An 18,261-nucleotide genomic window follows, 5' to 3' on the forward strand; every position below is an offset into this window, starting at 1 on the left:
TTTATACACATATATATTTATATATATAATATATATTTATATATATTATATAATATATATATTATATATAATATATATATATTATATATAATATATATTATATTATATAAAATATATAAAAATATATAATCTATAATTATATATTATATACATATAATATATAGAGATATATATTTTCTTCTAATTATTCTAATATTTTTGAATTCTTTTTTCTTCTAATTCTTTTGAATATATGTGACTACTTTCTTCCAATTCTTTTGAACATATATGATTATTTTCAACAGAGGGCAAAGCCCAGCATTCCAGAAGGCTGCAATGCAATTATCCCACAAACCCCACTTGACATCTTTGCCCATCGTTGGGGCTTCTGGGACCATAGGAGCATGGGCCAGGCGGCAAGGCACTTAATACCACAGCCTGGACCTTCCGAAGAGCTTTCTGCTACTCCAGGCCTCACTCAAAACTGACAGCCTTTTTCATCTCTCCATATGTGGGTCAAAGCCATGTTCCTAGGTGTGGAGTGTGCTGTCCCACGGAATTGTCCTACAATTCCCTGAAGGAATTGTACTTCATTCTTCACGGGAGGGAGTGCAAAATGTGATAATCTGTCTTTGCTTTGAAGAGGGTGTCCTGGCATAGCTCTGCCCACTGGACCACCACGGACTTCATAGACATACGTGACGCCTGAGTGTTTCTCTGGAAGAGTCTGTGTGCGTGCCTTCCCGAGGCCTCTGATGTTCCGGCCAGGGCTTGCTTGTCCAACGCTATCAACATAATTGTCAGTGTGGATCAATGTGCTTTTCTGTGAGACGTTCACGTGTTTCGGGCACCTTTAAGTTATTTTGTCACAGAAGGAGGGAGAGTTAATAACAGCCGGAGGAAAATTCTAAATGTAGAGTGTTGTATACTCTAGGTGAACACACGCCCTTAAATCCCCTTTTCTGTCTGGGGAGTTTGTAATAAGCTGTTCCAGCAGACTGAGCGATCCGTGAAGTATGATGGAGCTCAAGATGCCCTGCCCAGACCCCACCCTTCACAGGAAGGGCTTGCCACCCAGCTGGACTCTCTTCAAATGAACTATGTCACGGAGCCAACATACACCCACGGTATGCCTGGGACTAGATTCTCGGGGTGCTAGATCCAGAGTGCCAGGGCAGGTAATGCTATAAAGAAGAACCTATTGGAGTGCCTGCGTGGCCAGGTTGGTTGCGTGTCCGACGTCGGGTTGGGTCACGATCTCACGGTTCAAGGGTTCAAGCCCTGGGTAGGGCTCTATCCTGTCAGCACAGAGCGTGCTTCTGGTCCTCTGTCTCCCTCTCTCTCTGCCCCTGCCCCACTCATGCATGCATGTTTTCTCTCTCTGTCTCAAAAGTAAATAATCATTTTTCAAAAATAGAAGAACTTACTGACGGGGGTGCTTTTTACTGACATACAGGATTTAATATACAGCCAAGGACCTAAGGACATGGTGTAAATTTGCTGTTGGTGAGGCTCTTAGCAACACCAAAAAAGGCATGAGCCACAGTGAACCAAGTGGAAATGCCACAGTTAGCACTGTAGTCTGTGGAGAAGGGAGTAAGGAGTTGAAGAAAGTTAGCATGCTGGGATGTATATACTATAAACAGCTGGAAGAAATACCAAGTGATTTTGTTTCCATGTCGAGCCCTAGAGGACAGACCACCTATCAAAGTCATCGGGAACACATGGTGAGAAGAGATCCAGAATCACTGAAAGGTCCAGCATTGGGCTTTTCTCTGTAGGTCTGCTTCTTTCGAGTTGCCTGACCTTGGGTGTTTAACAACTTTCCTGAGCTTTAGTCTCCTTATCTATAAAACTGACCTAATACCTACCTCACAGAGCTTCTGTGAAGATTGTTTGAAATGCTGTTTGTAACATTCTCAATGTAGTACTTAGTACATACTAATGATATCAGTTACTTTGAAATGTTGAGACAAAGCTCATCTAAGGTACTTTGGGAGTTTATTGAAGAGACACCAGGGAGAATGTATGTTTTAGCCTGCCCTGAATGAATTTCCTGTTCCTGGTCATTGACTCATAGCTGCTGTTTACACAACCCCACCCCCTGTCTTATAGCCAGGCATACAGCCATTTAGGCCCTCTACCCCCTAAGGGACACTTGATGAACACTTGTCCATGCCGGGCAAATCATTTCCCCTTGGGATCTGTACTAGAATTAATGAGAAAAAGGAACGTTCTTGTCAATAGATTTTTAGCTCTTCATGACAACCTGGTCAACATTTTGAAAGAGACTGCCTGAGAATGAAGAAACACAGAGGAAATCAGAATCGAGAGGTTGGGGGGGGCTGGGGAAATGGTGGGGGGAGCACAGATTCCTGAGACATCCGTTTAACTCTTGGGTATAGCCACATGTGTCCAGCTCCTCCTCTGGAATGTTACGATTAATGGATCAATATCCATCCCAACACCCTTTTTGAGGGCTAGTTCTAGCTGGGTTTCTATTCCTTGTAGCTGAACAATTCCTGACCTGTAGAGTGAGGTCATCTCATCTGGTGGTCAGAGAAGGCTTCTCAGAGGAAGTAAAATCTGAATGGGCACTTGAAGGACAAGTAGAAATTGATGTGGCCAGGTGAGTCAAGAGGAAGGATCGGTCAAAATGGCATGGATGAGTTCTCTCTTAGCCTATTCACCCTTCTGTGATAGACTCAATGATAACGGCTCTGCGACCGGAACACGTTGCAGACTATAGACAGAAAATAAGAAGGGGAAGAGGGCAATGAAAACTTGGGACTTACTAATGGAGTGGCCTTCATGCGAACAGGGTTGGCGGGGTAGTGGAGCTTAATGGAGAGGTGCTTCCAGGGAAAACATAGAGTAAAAGGACTAAGGACAGAAGATCATCATGTGTGCAGCAATGAGAGTGGAAGCAGAGAGTCCACAACAGCTCTCGGGTTGGTAATGATAAGAGCATCTGCCACTGTGTATTGAGTCCTTACTGCATTCCAAGTACTTACTGTGTTAGGTGCTTCACCCTCATTATCTAATTTGATCCCCACGACCACTTGGAAAGGTAGGTGTTTCGGTCCTGCACGTCATTGTTTATTTTTTCTCTCCATTCGATCATTTATACAAGCATGAGTTTATTCCTCTCATTTGAAACACCAGGAAGGAAACCATTTTGTCTTCAACTGCCCCTCCAGCTATGATCTAATTCGTTTGACCCTCTTTCCCAGTGGCCTTCCCATCTGAAGACTTGGCTATAATTCAGTGATGCCTAGTCTTCTCCTCTGATTCTCTCTTTTCTAATTGAGATTTAATTAACATTCAATGGAAGGCACAGCTCTCAAGGGTACAGTTCACTGAGTTGCGACAAGTGCTTACACACGTGTAGCTAGCACTCACAACAAGATATAAAGCATGATGGCCGCCCCAGAAAATTTCCTCATGCACTTTACTCCTCAATGAGCTTCCTCCCCACATGGATTTCTATCTCTATATAGTCTGTTGTTGCATTTCATGTCCTCATGAAATGTAGGAATTATTTGTTTTCAGCCTGATGTCTTTTGCTCAACGTTGCATTTTTAAGCTGGATCCACTTTGTTGAGTATCATTCTTTTGTATTGCTGAGTAGTTAACATTAGAGGACGGCACCATAATTTGAAAATCCATCCTCCTGTTGATGGATATTTTAGTTTTTTCCCCAGGTTTTGGCTATTATGAAGAGGCTGCTTTGAGGATTTGTGTATAGGTCTTTGAGTGGATATATGTTTCCATTGATTTTGGACACATATCTTGGAGTGGATGTGTTGGGTGTTATGGTTAGTGCGTATTTTACTTTAAAGAAACTGCCAAACCCTTCTTCAGCAAACTTCTAACATTTCACATTCCAACCAGGAACACATGAGAGTTCCATTTGCTTCACATCCTCCACCATGTTTACGGTGGGCAGTCGTTTGGATTTTTAGCTATTCCAGTGAGTGTGAAATGGTATCTCCCCATAGTTTTAGATTCAATTTCCTCTGATGACTTCTTTTCTCTTTTAAATCCACTTGTATCAGGCATTTGCCCTGGCCAGTTCACTTAAAGCAGTCCTTGTCAAGGTTTCCAATGATTTCCTGAATGGAAGTCCTGAGTCCCCTTATTATTTGACATAGTTGATTGTTCTAGCTTCTTTGAAGGTTCCCAGCGTGTACTCACCTTCCCTCATTGACCATTCCTTCTGATTATCCCTTGCTGGTTCCTCATTATCTCTTGACTTCTAACATGGGATTATCGCTTGTCCTGACTCCTCATCCTTCTTCTCTTTTGTTGGTGATCTCCCCCAGTTTTGTGACTTTGCATTTGAACTCTCTATCTCCAGACCTCTCTCCTCTAAACCACGGACTTGGGCATGCCATGACTTGCTGGACATGCCCATTAGGGTGTCAGTTAGGCATTACCACTTCACATGTTCAAAAAATGAACTCCTGAGCTCCTGTAATAAATCTGCTCCTCCGTAGTTTTCCCTGTCTACAGTAGCCGCAGTCCAGCCTTCCAGTTGCCCAGGCCCCAAACCCTGGAATCATCCTTGGTTCTTTTCTTTCTTTTCCACCTGCCATCAAATCACTAACAAATGTATCCAGAGTCAACTGCTTTTCATCTGGTGTATCACTACCATTTCTGCCCAAGCCACCAAGATCTCTAACTTAATTTAATCTAACTTAATCATTTCCTAACTAGTTTCTCTGCTTCCACCCTTGTCTTCATACATTTCCTTCTAAAACAGCAGCCACTGTGAGCCTCAGGAAATGTGACTCAGGTCATGTCACTCTTCTCCTCGAAGTCCTCTATTCCCTGAATACTTGTCACCTATCACGTGCCATCTGGGGGGGATTCTGGCATTAAACAAAACAAGCAAGTCTCTTGCCATTTTGGAACTTGTGGTTTCTTAGGAAGGATGGACATTAATTACATAGCTATTTCATAATAATTCTAATAACTCTGACAAGGGGTAGGTACCTGGAACAGTGAAGAGGCATAATAGAGACTCAAGGAAGACTTCTGGAAGAAACGTTATCTAACTTGAAATCTGAAGGATGGGTAGCCCCGTGCTGATGCTGTGAGTATATAAAATATCACATCATTAGAAGGTGGTGGAATGAATATTCAAAACCGGGTTATTATGTCTCTAAACCTTGAACTTCTAAGCACCATCTAATATTGTCCTTGATGGTAAATATGGTGATCATGATTTATCAAGATCATAAGTCCCTTAGGTAATGGAGCCTGAACACAAATTCAAGATCAAGCACTCTTTGTGTTTTTGCTTATTATTATTTTTTTAGTGTTTATTTATTGGGAGAGAGACAGAACACTAGCAGGGGAGGGGCAGAGAGAGAGGGAGACACAGAATCTGAAGCAGGCTAAAAGCTCAGAGCCCGATGCGGGGCCAGAACTCATGAACTGTGAGATCATGACCTGAGCTGAAGTTGGACGCTTACCCGACTGAGCCACCCAGGCACCCCTGGCAAGATACACATTTGAAATGGATAAGAAGAAAATTAATTTCTTAACCATGCTCAGAAAGTCAAGCTAAAAACGTATGTTATATGGATTAATCATAATCTCAAGTACCTTTATATAGAATTTACTATATAATATGCACTGTGCTAAACACCCTACATAAATTGGGTTTTTGATAATTTCATACAACATTACAAAATAGGGTTCATTCCCATTTTGCGGACAAATAAATTGAAGCACGGAGAGATAAAATCGTAACCCCAGGTCACACGGTCAGGAAATGGCAGAAGTGGGTTTTGAACCAGGTGTTCCGGCTTCTGAGTCCGCTGTCGTAATAACCGTGTTATCACTGCGGATATGTCTATGTTTTTAGTCCGCAAGCACTCTGGCAGCACTAGCTTCTGGTCGCGCCTTGAGCGAGGAGGGGTGGCAGAAAAGAGAGCGTTATTGATTTTTCTCTTCTAGTCGTTATTTATTCATCCCTGGCCCCGGTCCACACCCATTGCCTTTAGAAACCAGTGTTTCTTTGGTAACAGTTTCAACACCTGCTAAGTAAATCGCAGACAGGCCGCGGGATTGCGGAAGCAGCCCGTGTCAGGCAACCTCGTGTCGGGCTGTGTGAGTGACAGGTGGCTTGCAGAGGCAACACGTACCCCCTTTCAGGCCGGTCCCTGTGGCATCAGAGACCCCGCCTCACCGAAACCATCGCGGACCTTCTTTAACGGTTTCGATGGCTCACAGAGCTTCTATTTTTAGATTCCTCTTTTAGGATTAAGAATCCACACATACACTTAAAAACAAAAGGAGCAACATGACCAACAATAGGCAGGAGCTAGTGCATCCCAACTTGTGAGGAATTTCTCTTGCAAACAGCTAATTGAAACATTCCTTCAGTTTGTGCTGTTCAGTTTTGACAGTGGCTCTGCCCCTTGTCATAAAATCAATGGTCTTTTTTATCCCTTCCCTTCTTCCACCGTCTCGCCTCTGACTGTAGGGCCTTCCTTCCCCACTCAGACTCTTCCTCAGATCACCGGGGTTAAGTGATCCTTTCATACCGCCTGGCCAGACTGTCACAAGGCATCGAGTGGCTTTTGAAAATGAGCCACGTTAAATGGACTTGATGGGGTTACAATCACCATTATTGCTATCACCACTGTGATAAAATGGAACAATAATGACGGGGGAAGGTACTTATCACTGTCTTTTTGAGATCACTTAAGATAGTTTGGGTCTGCAGCTTTTTGCCAAAGATAAATGGAACATGTACAAGATAAATGTGGCCGTTGCAGAATCTTTTGTGTGTGAACTTGCGTGGGCCTGTGTTGTTTACCTGGGCGACAGCCAGAGAGGCGAAGATAAAGACCGCGCAGTGAGCCCCCGGTGGGCACAAGGTGGCCACCTGTCGTGGCTGAGGGTCAGAGTACGTTGATTAAAGTGAGTCAGGATGTGGCGAATGGATTCGAATAGAACATCATATCGCTGCTTTCTTATTGCCAGCGTGCCATCCCCTTGCCCTAAGCACACGAGATCGCAGGATGGGTCAAATTCTGTGCTTCAAAAGCTAACAGTCACTGTGGTCTAGTTGGAAAGGCCCAGAACTTGTCCCCAGTAGTTCTGGGTCCTGGTCCAGTCGGTCACTACCTAACTTGCTGTGTGACCTGGGATGAGGAATGTGACCTTCCTGCGTTTCTATTCCTGAGACTGATCAGCTCGCTGTACCGGCCCTGGATGGCCTTGGTTTTAGCACAGAGTCTCATGTCCTAGGAAACCCCCCAGAATGGCTGGTGTCCCTGTTGGTTTCTTATCTTCCTTGTCATATAATAATATTACCCCCTTCTGTGAAAGCCACTGAGTAACGTAAAATGAGTTAGAAATGTAAGGTACTATAATCGTTATAACGTTATCCTCACGGGGGATATCGCACAGGGCGCAACTTGGTCCTGTCTCTTTAAAATCTCCAAGCAGTCCCCACGTGTATCAGGAAGGGACCTTCCTCCTAACTGGAAAAGTCTGTCGTCGGCACAGTGGACACTAGTAATGGAAAGAGACCGTGGCACTGATCAGATTACCTGCACTCAAGTACACAGATTAATGTTACAAGGGGTCAAAAGGACTTTGCTTGTCTCCCTTGCAGGGAACGCTACCTCGGGAGGAGTGTGGTTAAAAAGAAAGAAAGGCTTGTCGAAGAAGAATCCAAAAACGCTGGTTTGCGGTCTGATCCCTCTCCTACTTGACGTGTTTGCTGAATTGTAAATTGCTACGCCTCAATTACTGGGAAAATGAAAGGAGACCAAGACTGTGTAGGCGCCCGCCATGTAGCAGTTGCTCAATAAATGTTCATTCTTTTTCCTAAAAGGGTTTGCTCCTTGCTTCATTTATAAAAAAAAAAAAGAAAGAAAGAAAGAAAGAAAGAAAAAAGTGGGAGTCAAAATTTTTTTCTCTTTTTCTTTCTTTCTTTCTTTTTTTTTTTTTTTATAAATGAAGCAAGGAGCAAACCCTTTTAGGAAAAAGTTTTATATAAGTGAGAAATATACAAACTAAAAAGCACTCGGTGTTTTTGTTGTTGTTTTGTTTCGTTTTGTTTTGTATTTTGTTTTTGGTCCAATGCACCTGGTTTTGTGCCTGGCCCACCTACGGGCATAGGATGATAGTTTTATTTTCAATTATTTTATAACGAACAGTGAAATGATGAGTCCCTGTGGTAACGTCTTTATTACAGACTTTGCACGAGATGTGCCCACAGCCAACGAAGGCACAGAATGCTAGTCTTTATATTTTTACCTCTGTCAGACAGAAATGCCCTAGACTGTCTACGGCCATACCACCCTGAACGCACCCCATCTCGTCTGATCTCGGAAGCTAAGCAGGGTTGGGCCTAAAGCCAGGACATACTCCAAAGCTCTGATTTACCCCCACCGAATGTCTTGGAGAAAAAAGAGAAACCTGATGACCTTCCAAGATTTGGTCCTGATTTCCGTCCCACTGCTAATGTTGTCAAATATATATCTGACGAAGAGGGAAATGATCTCAAGGAGTTCTGTCGCCTGCATTTGCTGGGAAATGCCGGAGCCAGTTCTATGACTGCACTTTGTTCACAAGGTCCCTTCAGGGGACACTTCTGCCAAGTCCCCCGCAGTTAGGGTCCAGGGACAGAGAAAGGGAGCGTTTTCTCCTATCGTGAAGTCTTCCCAAGAGGAGCCAACAGACGCACTTAACCCGAGAGTTTTGCAAAGAGCCTCCACCAGGGACCGTGTGAGCTGGATGGTTCCGCTCGGGCTCACTGGTGGGGTTCTCCCAAGTAAGGGCCACACGGAGGGAAGGCAGGAGCACCAGGAGGATCAGGGCCTGCCTCATGGTCAAGGCCCTCTTGGGTCTAACTTCCATAGTGTCCTCAGGCAGCAATTTATTGGTGTCCAACCAACAACCAAGGGTGGAGACCTCCTCAAGTTTCTTCTACTGAAAAGAGCAAAACCAAGAAGCAGCCAGCTGGGGGAAGTAGGGGTGCGTTAGTGAAATTCCTGGAAACTCTCTCCATTCTATAGCGATGTCAGCGACCAGGGGGTAAACACACCTTGAAAAGTTCTTCACAATTGGAAGGGCTAGAGTCGCATAAATGTTCAAGCATTGCCTCACTTGATTTATGATACAGGATGCCTATGTTTTTGCTTTATGTTATTTATAGGTTTCAATGCGGTCAATCAGTTCGTCTGTCTGGACCGAAATCATTTCACCTATAAAACGAGGTACTTAGGATAATTCTGAAATCTCCTCCAATTCTAAGACTGCGCTGCTCTGGAATCGCCAATATCCTCCATAAAGCGCAGAGAATTATGGGGTAAATCCCCCATGCACCCATCACCAGTGTTGCCACTTACCGACATTCCAGAATACCTTTATATAAAAAGAAAAACAATGTAGAGCTATGAAATATTATGTACTATTTTTGAAAATGCCAGCAATCCACGAAGGAACAAAATGAAATCCATCCTATTTTCTCTTCCTAGAGATTAACCATTGTAATATATGTCCTTCCAGACATGTTGTTTGACAAGGCAGTGCCATTTTCAACATTTGAAAATGAATGCATTCTTCCCAATATCCTTCAGTTAAAAATGCAAACCAGAATAATGGCATAGAAATTGGGAGATGCGAGTTCCAATCTCGAACAAGCCGCTGACTCCCTGCCCCTTGCCCTTTTTTATAGGCCTCGTTCTCCCAGTCTTGGACAGAAAACTCATGGTCTTGGATGTTCAGTACAGACCCCAGGGCTCGGGGATCTTCCGAGTGCCACGGCCCACCCACCCATAGCCCGGGAAGAGTGGATAAAGGGCTCAGGTACTAATACGTGTGTAGGAGATCTATGCCTGATATTCATTCTGCATGCCTACCAGTAACTTCTGTGAACTCACAAGATTCATTCTCATGACATCTTTCTCAGTACAGTTCTGATGCCCCTAAGAGTCAGGAGGTGGTGAAATGAAACTCACTTGGCTTTCTTGCTCTTGGTCAGCACTTCTCCAAGAAGCTCTGAGGATCTTCTGTGCCAGAATCACTTGGGGTGTGTTCTTTCAGGGTTAGACACCTGGGGCTTGCTTCAGCCTTGCCGAAGCCAGGGTTTGGGGACGTGAACCAGGAATCTGAAATATTTTATCAATAAATTTATTTATTTATTTTGAGAGAGAGAAAGCATGAGTAGGGGAGAGGGGATGAAGGGAAGAGAGAGAGAGAGAGAATCCCAAGCGGGCTCCCTGCTTAGCACAGAGCCTGACATGGGGCTCAATCTCACGAATTGTGAGATCATGACCTGAGCCGAAATGAAGAGTCAGACATTTAATTGACTGAGCCACTGAGGCGCCCCAAGAATCTGATATTTTAATAACTTCTTGAGAGGGTCTTAAATAAAGATGGAGTCTTTGTCTTTCTAGAACTTCTCTTACCTTCTTATAATTGGCTATTCTCCACTGCATCATTCACTTATTCATTGGATATGTTAATTGTCTTGGGACACCTGGGTGGCTCAGTTGGTTAAGCATCTGACTCTTGATTTCAAGTCAGGTCATGATCTCACGGTTCATGCGTTTGAGCCCCGTGTCCGGCTCCCTGCTGTGAGTGCAGAGCCTGCTTTGGATCCTGTCTCCCTCTCTCTCTGTCCCTCCCCCGCTCGTGCTCGCTCTCTCTTTCTCTCTGTTTCCCAAAAACAAAATGAAAAAATATATACGCATTGTATTTTACATACATTTTTCTAGGTGCTGGAGATAAAATGATGAATAAAAGTTAATCTCTGACGTACCAAAAAGAATTCCTAATGTCTAGTTTACACTGAAGTCTTTTCTGCTCACATGGTTTATCCTTGGAAAACACAATGACTTCAACAGGCTCGCATCATCTCGGGTGGAAGACCCCTAAATCTGTATCTCTAGCCCAAATGTCTCCTCCCTGAAGAGCCCTCTTATCTTCAAATACCCTCTGGACATTTGTATTTGGATCTCACCTCGTCATCACTGAAGTAGACTACCTAAAGTTGAAGTCATTTCTATTTATTTCTACCTCCAATAGAATCAGCTTCCCTTTGATTTCCCCAATCCTGGAGTCTGCCAAGCTTGAAATCCAATTGTGCTCTATCCAAATTCGTTGTGTATCCTCTGGTGTATTTCCTATTTCAACCCCATTTTTGTCATCTGGCCCCAGCCCGCTTTATCTTACACTCATAGAATCTTAATTTGGTCTTAACGTGCACTTCTGACGTGATTCTCTCCCACGGTATATATGTCACCAGATTATTCTTTTTAAAATAAGGAAAGGGCACCTCGGTGGCTCAGTCAGTTGAGCATTCGACTCTTGATTTCAGCTCAAGTCATGATCTCAGGGTTGTGAGTTCAAGCCCTGCATCAGGCTCCAAGCTGAGTGCGGAGCCTGCTTCGAGATTCTTTCCCTCCCTCTCCCTCTGCCCTTTCCGCACTCACACCCTCTCTAAAAAAATAAAATAAAATAAAGTAAAATAAAATAAAATAAAGTAAAATAAATAAAATAAAATAATAAAATAAAATAGTAAAATAAAATAAAATAAAGTAAAATAAAATAAAATAAAATAAAGTAGAATAAAATTAAAAAGAAAAGAAAAGCTGTGGAAATAAAATAAGCATGGAATGATTTCCCCCCAAGTCGTTGTTTCCTCACCCTTCCCTCTTCTTCCTTCTTTCCTTTCCTTCTTCTTCCCTCCCTGAAAGTCTCCCTCCCTCCTTCTCTCCCTTCTCTCCTTCCTTCCATATTTTCTTCCCTCCTTCCTCCCTCTGCCCTCCCCCAATTTACCTTATTTCTCACTTTTCTTCCCTTTAGCCCTCTTTTATCTCTCTCTTTATTCATTATTTACTACGCGTCCTATGAAAAAGTCCCCATTTTAGGCACTCGGAGATGAGGAGATATCAAGGTGAGAAAAAAAAATTTTTTTAAAGCTCCTCAGAGGTTTATATAATATAGTGAGAAAAGCAAGCATGCAACCCGCTAAGTTGGTTCTTTATTTCTTGCTTTCATGCCAAGATGAGTTATGGCCTTGGTGTATTTCTCTGGTCCTCTGCACTGCATTCTTTAGAGAAATCAGGGTAGATATCATACTTTAATTCCTTCCATCTAGATTTGTGCAACAACAAAGGTCAAAGTTTCTGATCTCCTCCCCTCACCTCCTGGAGGTGGAATGAAGCTCCTTTTTCACCCCCTCCGCCCCACCTCACAAACAGCTGCCTCCTTACGTGCTATGGTATTCAGTGTGTGTTCCTACACGTGGAAAGCGTCCTGCCGCTGAGCTGGGAGGGTGACACCGGGGGTCCTCAGAGCTGGTAATCTCTGCCCTCGTGGTACAGCTGTAATTACCCAACAAGGAAAGCTCGCGGAGTTTACCAGGACAATGCCGTGTAATGACAGAGTATTTATAGGTGGCTGTGGATTATTGTGTAATTACACTGAAGAGATCCAAAAGTAATTACCAGCATCCTACCCCTGGGGTTTAGAGGGAAAGAACAATCACGTGCACAGAGCGCCTTCTCTCAAAGCAAATCCCTCTTGGAGGGGTTTCCCAGCAGGCAGGGAGCAAAGAAGCCTTAATGAGTCTACGTGGCCAAGCACTTCCCCGAAGAGCGCTGCTGTTGACCCCGTGGCTCTGGCCTGGCTCCAGCTCAGGCACCGGCCTTGTGTTGTCTTCTCGCTTCTGTGCAACTCCCACCCCAAGAAGTTTCCGTCCAGCTATGACTGTGGTTCTTGCTCTTACTCACAAACCCAGCGGGGCATAGGCTCCGCTCATGTCACTCTGTCCCCCCCTGGGGCATCTATCTGCTGGGCACCACGGAGAATGAAGCGATGAAGGAAGAAAGCACAGTCTCGAGTTGTACGGATTTTCCTCTCTGGTAGGGAGGTGAGTGCCAGTAAGGTGATACCATTCGGCAGAGCGTGGTCTCCTTAGGAAAGTGGAGGAAACACAGCAGTGTGAGAGTTCAGTTTCTTTTCTTTTCTTTTTTTAAATTCATTTATTTGTTTTGAGAGAGAGACAGAGAGAGAGAGAGAGCAGGGAAGGGGCAGAGAGAGAGGGAGACAGAGAACATCAAGCGGGCTCAGCACTGTCTGCGCAGAGCCCAGTGTGGGGTTCGATCCCACAAACTGTGAGATCATGACCTGAGCCGAAATCAAGAGTGGGACGCTTAACCGACTGAACCACCCGAGCACTCTGAGAGTTTAATTTCCATAGAAGGGACCGTAGAAGGCCTCGTGGAGAAAGATAGTTCATGCTGGACATTGAAGATGGGTCAAAACTGCTGGCAATGTGGGGATATCAGAAAGGCAGGACGTGACAAAAAACAAAAAAACAAAAAGAACAACGGAATGGCACGGACACATTGATGGAGGCACGAAAGGCAAGGGGAAGCTTGGAAAAGGCTATGAAGTCGTGCTTGACTGGAATGCCTTGTACACGGAAAGGACCTGGGGTCAGAGAGGCTGGAAAGTGAAGTGCGGTCAGATGACAGAGGGCTCCCGCTGCCAGATTAAGGTGTGTGAACTTTGTTCCTAATGGAAAGGAGAGCCACTGACTGGAGGAACATGATTAGGGGTTTACTTTAAGAAAATGAATATTCAATTCAATACCATGAAAAGTAGGTTAGGAGGGGACAGGGGTGTGGGGGGAGAGAAAGAGACAAGGTTGAGCGGTCTGTAAAAAAACCCATTGTAATACCAAGTTGAAAAGCAGTTGGGACCAGTGGGGGAGCAGCTCAGGAAATGGCAAGGAGAAGATGCTTTGTAAGAGGCATTATGTACATCCAGGGAGCAGAGGAGTTAGGATTTGAAGTGAGGGACAAGAGAGGGGATGATGTGGAGGAGACATGACATATCGTGAGGATAGCACTGTTAACTTCTGGGGACAGCAGACATACGGGAGGAGCCCCGCTAGGCAGGGCTGCAGAAAGGACCTGCAATCCCTTTAAAAAACATCAAAAGGGGCGCCTGGGTGGCTCAGTTGGTTGAGCACCTGACTTCAGCTCAGGTCACGATCTCGCCATTCGTGAGTTCGAGCCCCGCGTCGGGCTCTGTGCTGATGGCTCAGAGCCTGGAGCCTGCTTCGCGTTCTGTGTCTCCCTCTCTCTCTGCCCTTCTCCTGCTCACGCTCTCTCTGAAAAATAAACAAACGTAATAAAAAGGCGAAATTCTAAAAAAAAAAAAAAAAAAGCAGCAAGGATAATGTCCCATAAATCAGTGGGTCTTCCAGGAAGCCACAAAGACACCGCCTGTCTCTGGTCCCCCGGCTCCTCTTCCGGAGAATGAGGGCATCAAACGGAGCGCGCAGCTGCCTTCCAGGCAGAGCTTAGCAGAGCAAGGACAGAAAGCCCCTGTCCGTCTGTGACAGGCTTTGAATGTCCGGGCCCCAGCAAATCAGACTTTCGCAGTTCGCAGGTCTTCTGCAGGATCACGTTCACGAAGTGAGGGTGGAGATTATTTGCGCCAAATTCCCTCATTACCGTGTGCAGCCTGTAATTACTGTTATTCTGTTGACCGGCTTGCCTAGCGCGCACCATGAATTATCCCTCCCACCTCTCGCTCAGGTCCCCAATCTCAGCATCATGTGGCGGTGGAGAAGGGGAGCAAAAACACAAGTTTACATTTATAAGCCACTTGGAGGGAAAAAACAGCACGGTGCAGATTTCAATAACACATTTTCAGTGCTGGGTGAAGTGGTCTTTGCTTATGAAGTGTGCGTAGGAGGATAAACTACTAAGGCCCTTTGGCAGGTGTCGTATTTGTCGTCTATGGGTTTTGCATGTGTATTTGGTTTTGCCACCTTCAAAGGCAAGGGCTTGTCAGACAATTCAAAGAAGGGACCAAGTTCTTCTCCATCCTCTGGGCCCTGTCCTGCAAAGAAGATTTTTGTGAGCTGGGGAATAAGAGGAAGACCGAAAGAAATCGCTTTCCTTAGGATGCTTTGATTTACGCGGAAAACTTTTTTTCAAGATAATGGAGAACGAGGCGAACTACAGGGAAAACTTCATTTTGACGACATGCTGGCTCCTACCTTTGATTTACAAATGTAGGTGATAAAATGTTAGTGGTGGTGAATGAATCTGAGCACACAGAACCAAAGCTGTTGAGAGTCCTTTCCTGGGTGGATACACTTTCTTTTTTCTCTTTAGATGCTCAGGATCTTCAACCAGGGAAGAGGGAACAGGCCAATGATTCCTACGTCCTGTAGAATGCCATGGTCTAGGACGGCACTGTCCAGTAGAAATTTATTGAAAGCTACAGAAGCAAATTTTTTTTAATTAAAAAAATTTTTTTTACAATTATTTATTTTTGAGACACAGAGCAGTAGTGGGGAAGAGGCAGAGAGAGAGAGACAGACAGACAGAATCCAAAGCAGGCTCCAGGCTCTGAACTGTCAGCAGAGAGCCCAACGCGGGGCTCGAACCCACAACCCGTGAGATCACGACCCGCACCGAAGTCGGATGCCCAACCGACTGAGCCACCCAGGCGCCCCCTACATGAGTAAACTTAAATTTTCAAGAAGCCACATTAAAAAACAAAACAAAACAAAACAAAAAACAGGTGGAATTAATTTTGATATCTTACAGTGAACTGAGTATGACCCAAATATCATAATTTCAATAAGTGTATTAGTTTCCTGGTGTTGATATGACAGATTACCACAAAATTAGTGAATTAAGACAACAGAAATATATTCCTTCATAGAGCTGGAGGCCAGAGACTGAAATCAGTTTCACTGTGTCCAAATCAAGGTTTCGGTAGGGCCACACTCCTTCAGAAGGCTCTAGGGGGTCATCTGTCCCTTACTTCATACAGCTTCTGATGGCTGCTGGCATTCATTGGCCAGTGGCCACAGCACTCCAATCTCTGCCTCTGTGGTCACCTTGCCTCTTTTTTTGTGTATAACCAAATCTCTCTATACCTCTCATGGATGAGGAAATACGTGATTGCATTTATGGCCCACCTGGACGATCCCGGAAAATCTCCTTATCTAAAAAATCTTTAAGCACATCCCTAAAGACCCTTTTTCCAAATAAGCGTTCCAGGGTTCAGGACCAGGATGGTTTGGGTGGCCATCATTTCAGACGGCCACAAAATGCAGTCTAGAGAAGAATTATTAATGAGGGACACCTGGGTGGCTCAGTCCCTTGAGCCACCGACTCTTGATTTTGGCTCAGGTCATGATTTCTGGGTTTGTGAGTTTGAGTCCCTGGCTCTGTGCCGGCAGCGTGGAACCTGCTTGGGGTTCTGTTTCTCCCTTTCTCTCTCTCTGCCCCTCCCCCACTCACACGAGCATGCTCTCTCTGTCTCTCAAAAAACAAATAAATAAACTTAAAAAAAGAATTATGAATGAGATAGTTAGGACATTTTATGTCTTAAGTTTCTTTAATTCTAGTATATATCCTCTACTTACAACACCTTCAAAAAATTTTTTTTAATGTTTATTTTTGAGAGAGAGAGACAGAGAGAGAGAGAATGTGAGTGGGGGAGGGGCAGAGAGTGAGGGAGGCACGGAATCCGAAGCAGGCTCCAGGCTCTGAGCTGTCAGCACAGACCCCAATTCGGGGCTCGAACTCATGGACCATGAGATCATGACCTGAGCCGAAGTCGGACGCTTAACCACTGAGCCACCCAGGCACCCCATCCTACAGCACATCTTCATTCAGCTGCTAAGTTTTCAGTGGTTGACATGAAATGTAGTCCTAACCTACCAATGAAGTTGTATTTAACAGACACATATTTTACACTGCTTCGGGTATGACATTAAAATTAAAATTAAGGAGAATTAGAGATTTAGTCTCCCAGTGAAAACTCACCATGTCTCAAGGGCTCAACAGCCACATGTGGCTACTGGCTGCCATTTTGGACAATGCTGTCTGCAAGGTCCTTGGTTTTCCTCCTCTTCCCTCAAGCCAATAAAATACATATAAAGGCACGTTCTGTGTGTAATTGCACAAATACAGAACATTTTCCCATAAACAATTTATTTTTGAGGCTTATAGCTACCGTTGCTGTAGCTATCTTTTCCCTATAATTAAAAAAATGTGTCAACAGCCAAGGACACATAGGTTGACAGAGACCACATACGTCCATAGTAACACATACATGCTTGAGCCTCGCAGTATTTCTGTGGCACTGTACCTTGCTGGTTTTCTAACAGAGTGTTTTCATACTGAAGTCATGAGAACTTCCCTTCCATTCAGAAGTTCATGCTCAGTGTAACAATGACCTTGCCGGGGGGTTGGACTCAGCCTGAAAACACTGCCAGATAAGATGAGGGCCTGAAAACAGCGGCGTCTGGTTCTTTCGGTTAAGACTTACATAACGTTTGATGAAATTCAAGGAAAACCTCCTGCAAAGAAAAGGCGGTTCTGCATTTTGTGCCGATGTCTGCTTTGTTATAAAATCATAATTAAGTGACATGATGTGAGCATCTGCGCTAGATAGTATATTGCCTCAATTTTGTAATTTTCGTTGAGAGAAATAACATGTATCTGTATTATTTTCTACTCTTTGTGCTGTACTTTTACTGCATTATCTCATTCGATCTCCCGAATAGCCCTCAAAATTAGGTAAGAAGAAATTACTTCGCGGGCCAGTCAAGACACACGGTTGCAAAGACATAGTGCATACCTGTGTATGTTTGTTGAGCAAAAGGATTAGAGGAAACTAGAGAAGAGAAATAGCAATGAAACAAAATAAAACAATTAAATTTACCAAAGACTAACGACAGACATGGAAAATGTCTTAGTCCATGGTATAACGGTCAGTGGGTATTAGAAGTCACACATACTGTATGTAGGATAGCCTTGTCAATGTCAGAATTCTGATGACTCAGTTCTTTTTCAGTGGCTGCTTTTGACATTTCAGCTCTGCAGAGTTCTGAGGACCCTCTTCTGTGTCAAATAGATATTCCATCTTCCAGCAGAGCCTCCCCCATCCCCTCGCTCCTCCCCTCCCCGTTCTCTCTTCCTGTGGTGCTGTTGCTGGTGATATTGACAGACTAAAGGATTGCTCATTCCCCATAGCCCCACAAGGTAAATTAAAAAAAGGAAAAGTCAAAGCTATTTCTGGACCCTCTCGCACTTAGGGACTCCCAACTCAATACATCTTGGTTGCTTGGAAATGATGCTTATTAATAAGTGAGGAAGGCACAGTTAGTTCATAAGGCTTCAGGGTCACCTATTTAGGGGATAATTTACTTCCCAAACACACCTTTGCTTTGGATTCTTGTAGGTTTTTGAGCACAAGGTATTTGGC

This window comes from Prionailurus bengalensis, chromosome E4, assembly GCF_016509475.1.
Source record: "Prionailurus bengalensis isolate Pbe53 chromosome E4, Fcat_Pben_1.1_paternal_pri, whole genome shotgun sequence".
Taxonomy (NCBI): Eukaryota; Metazoa; Chordata; class Mammalia; order Carnivora; family Felidae; genus Prionailurus; species Prionailurus bengalensis.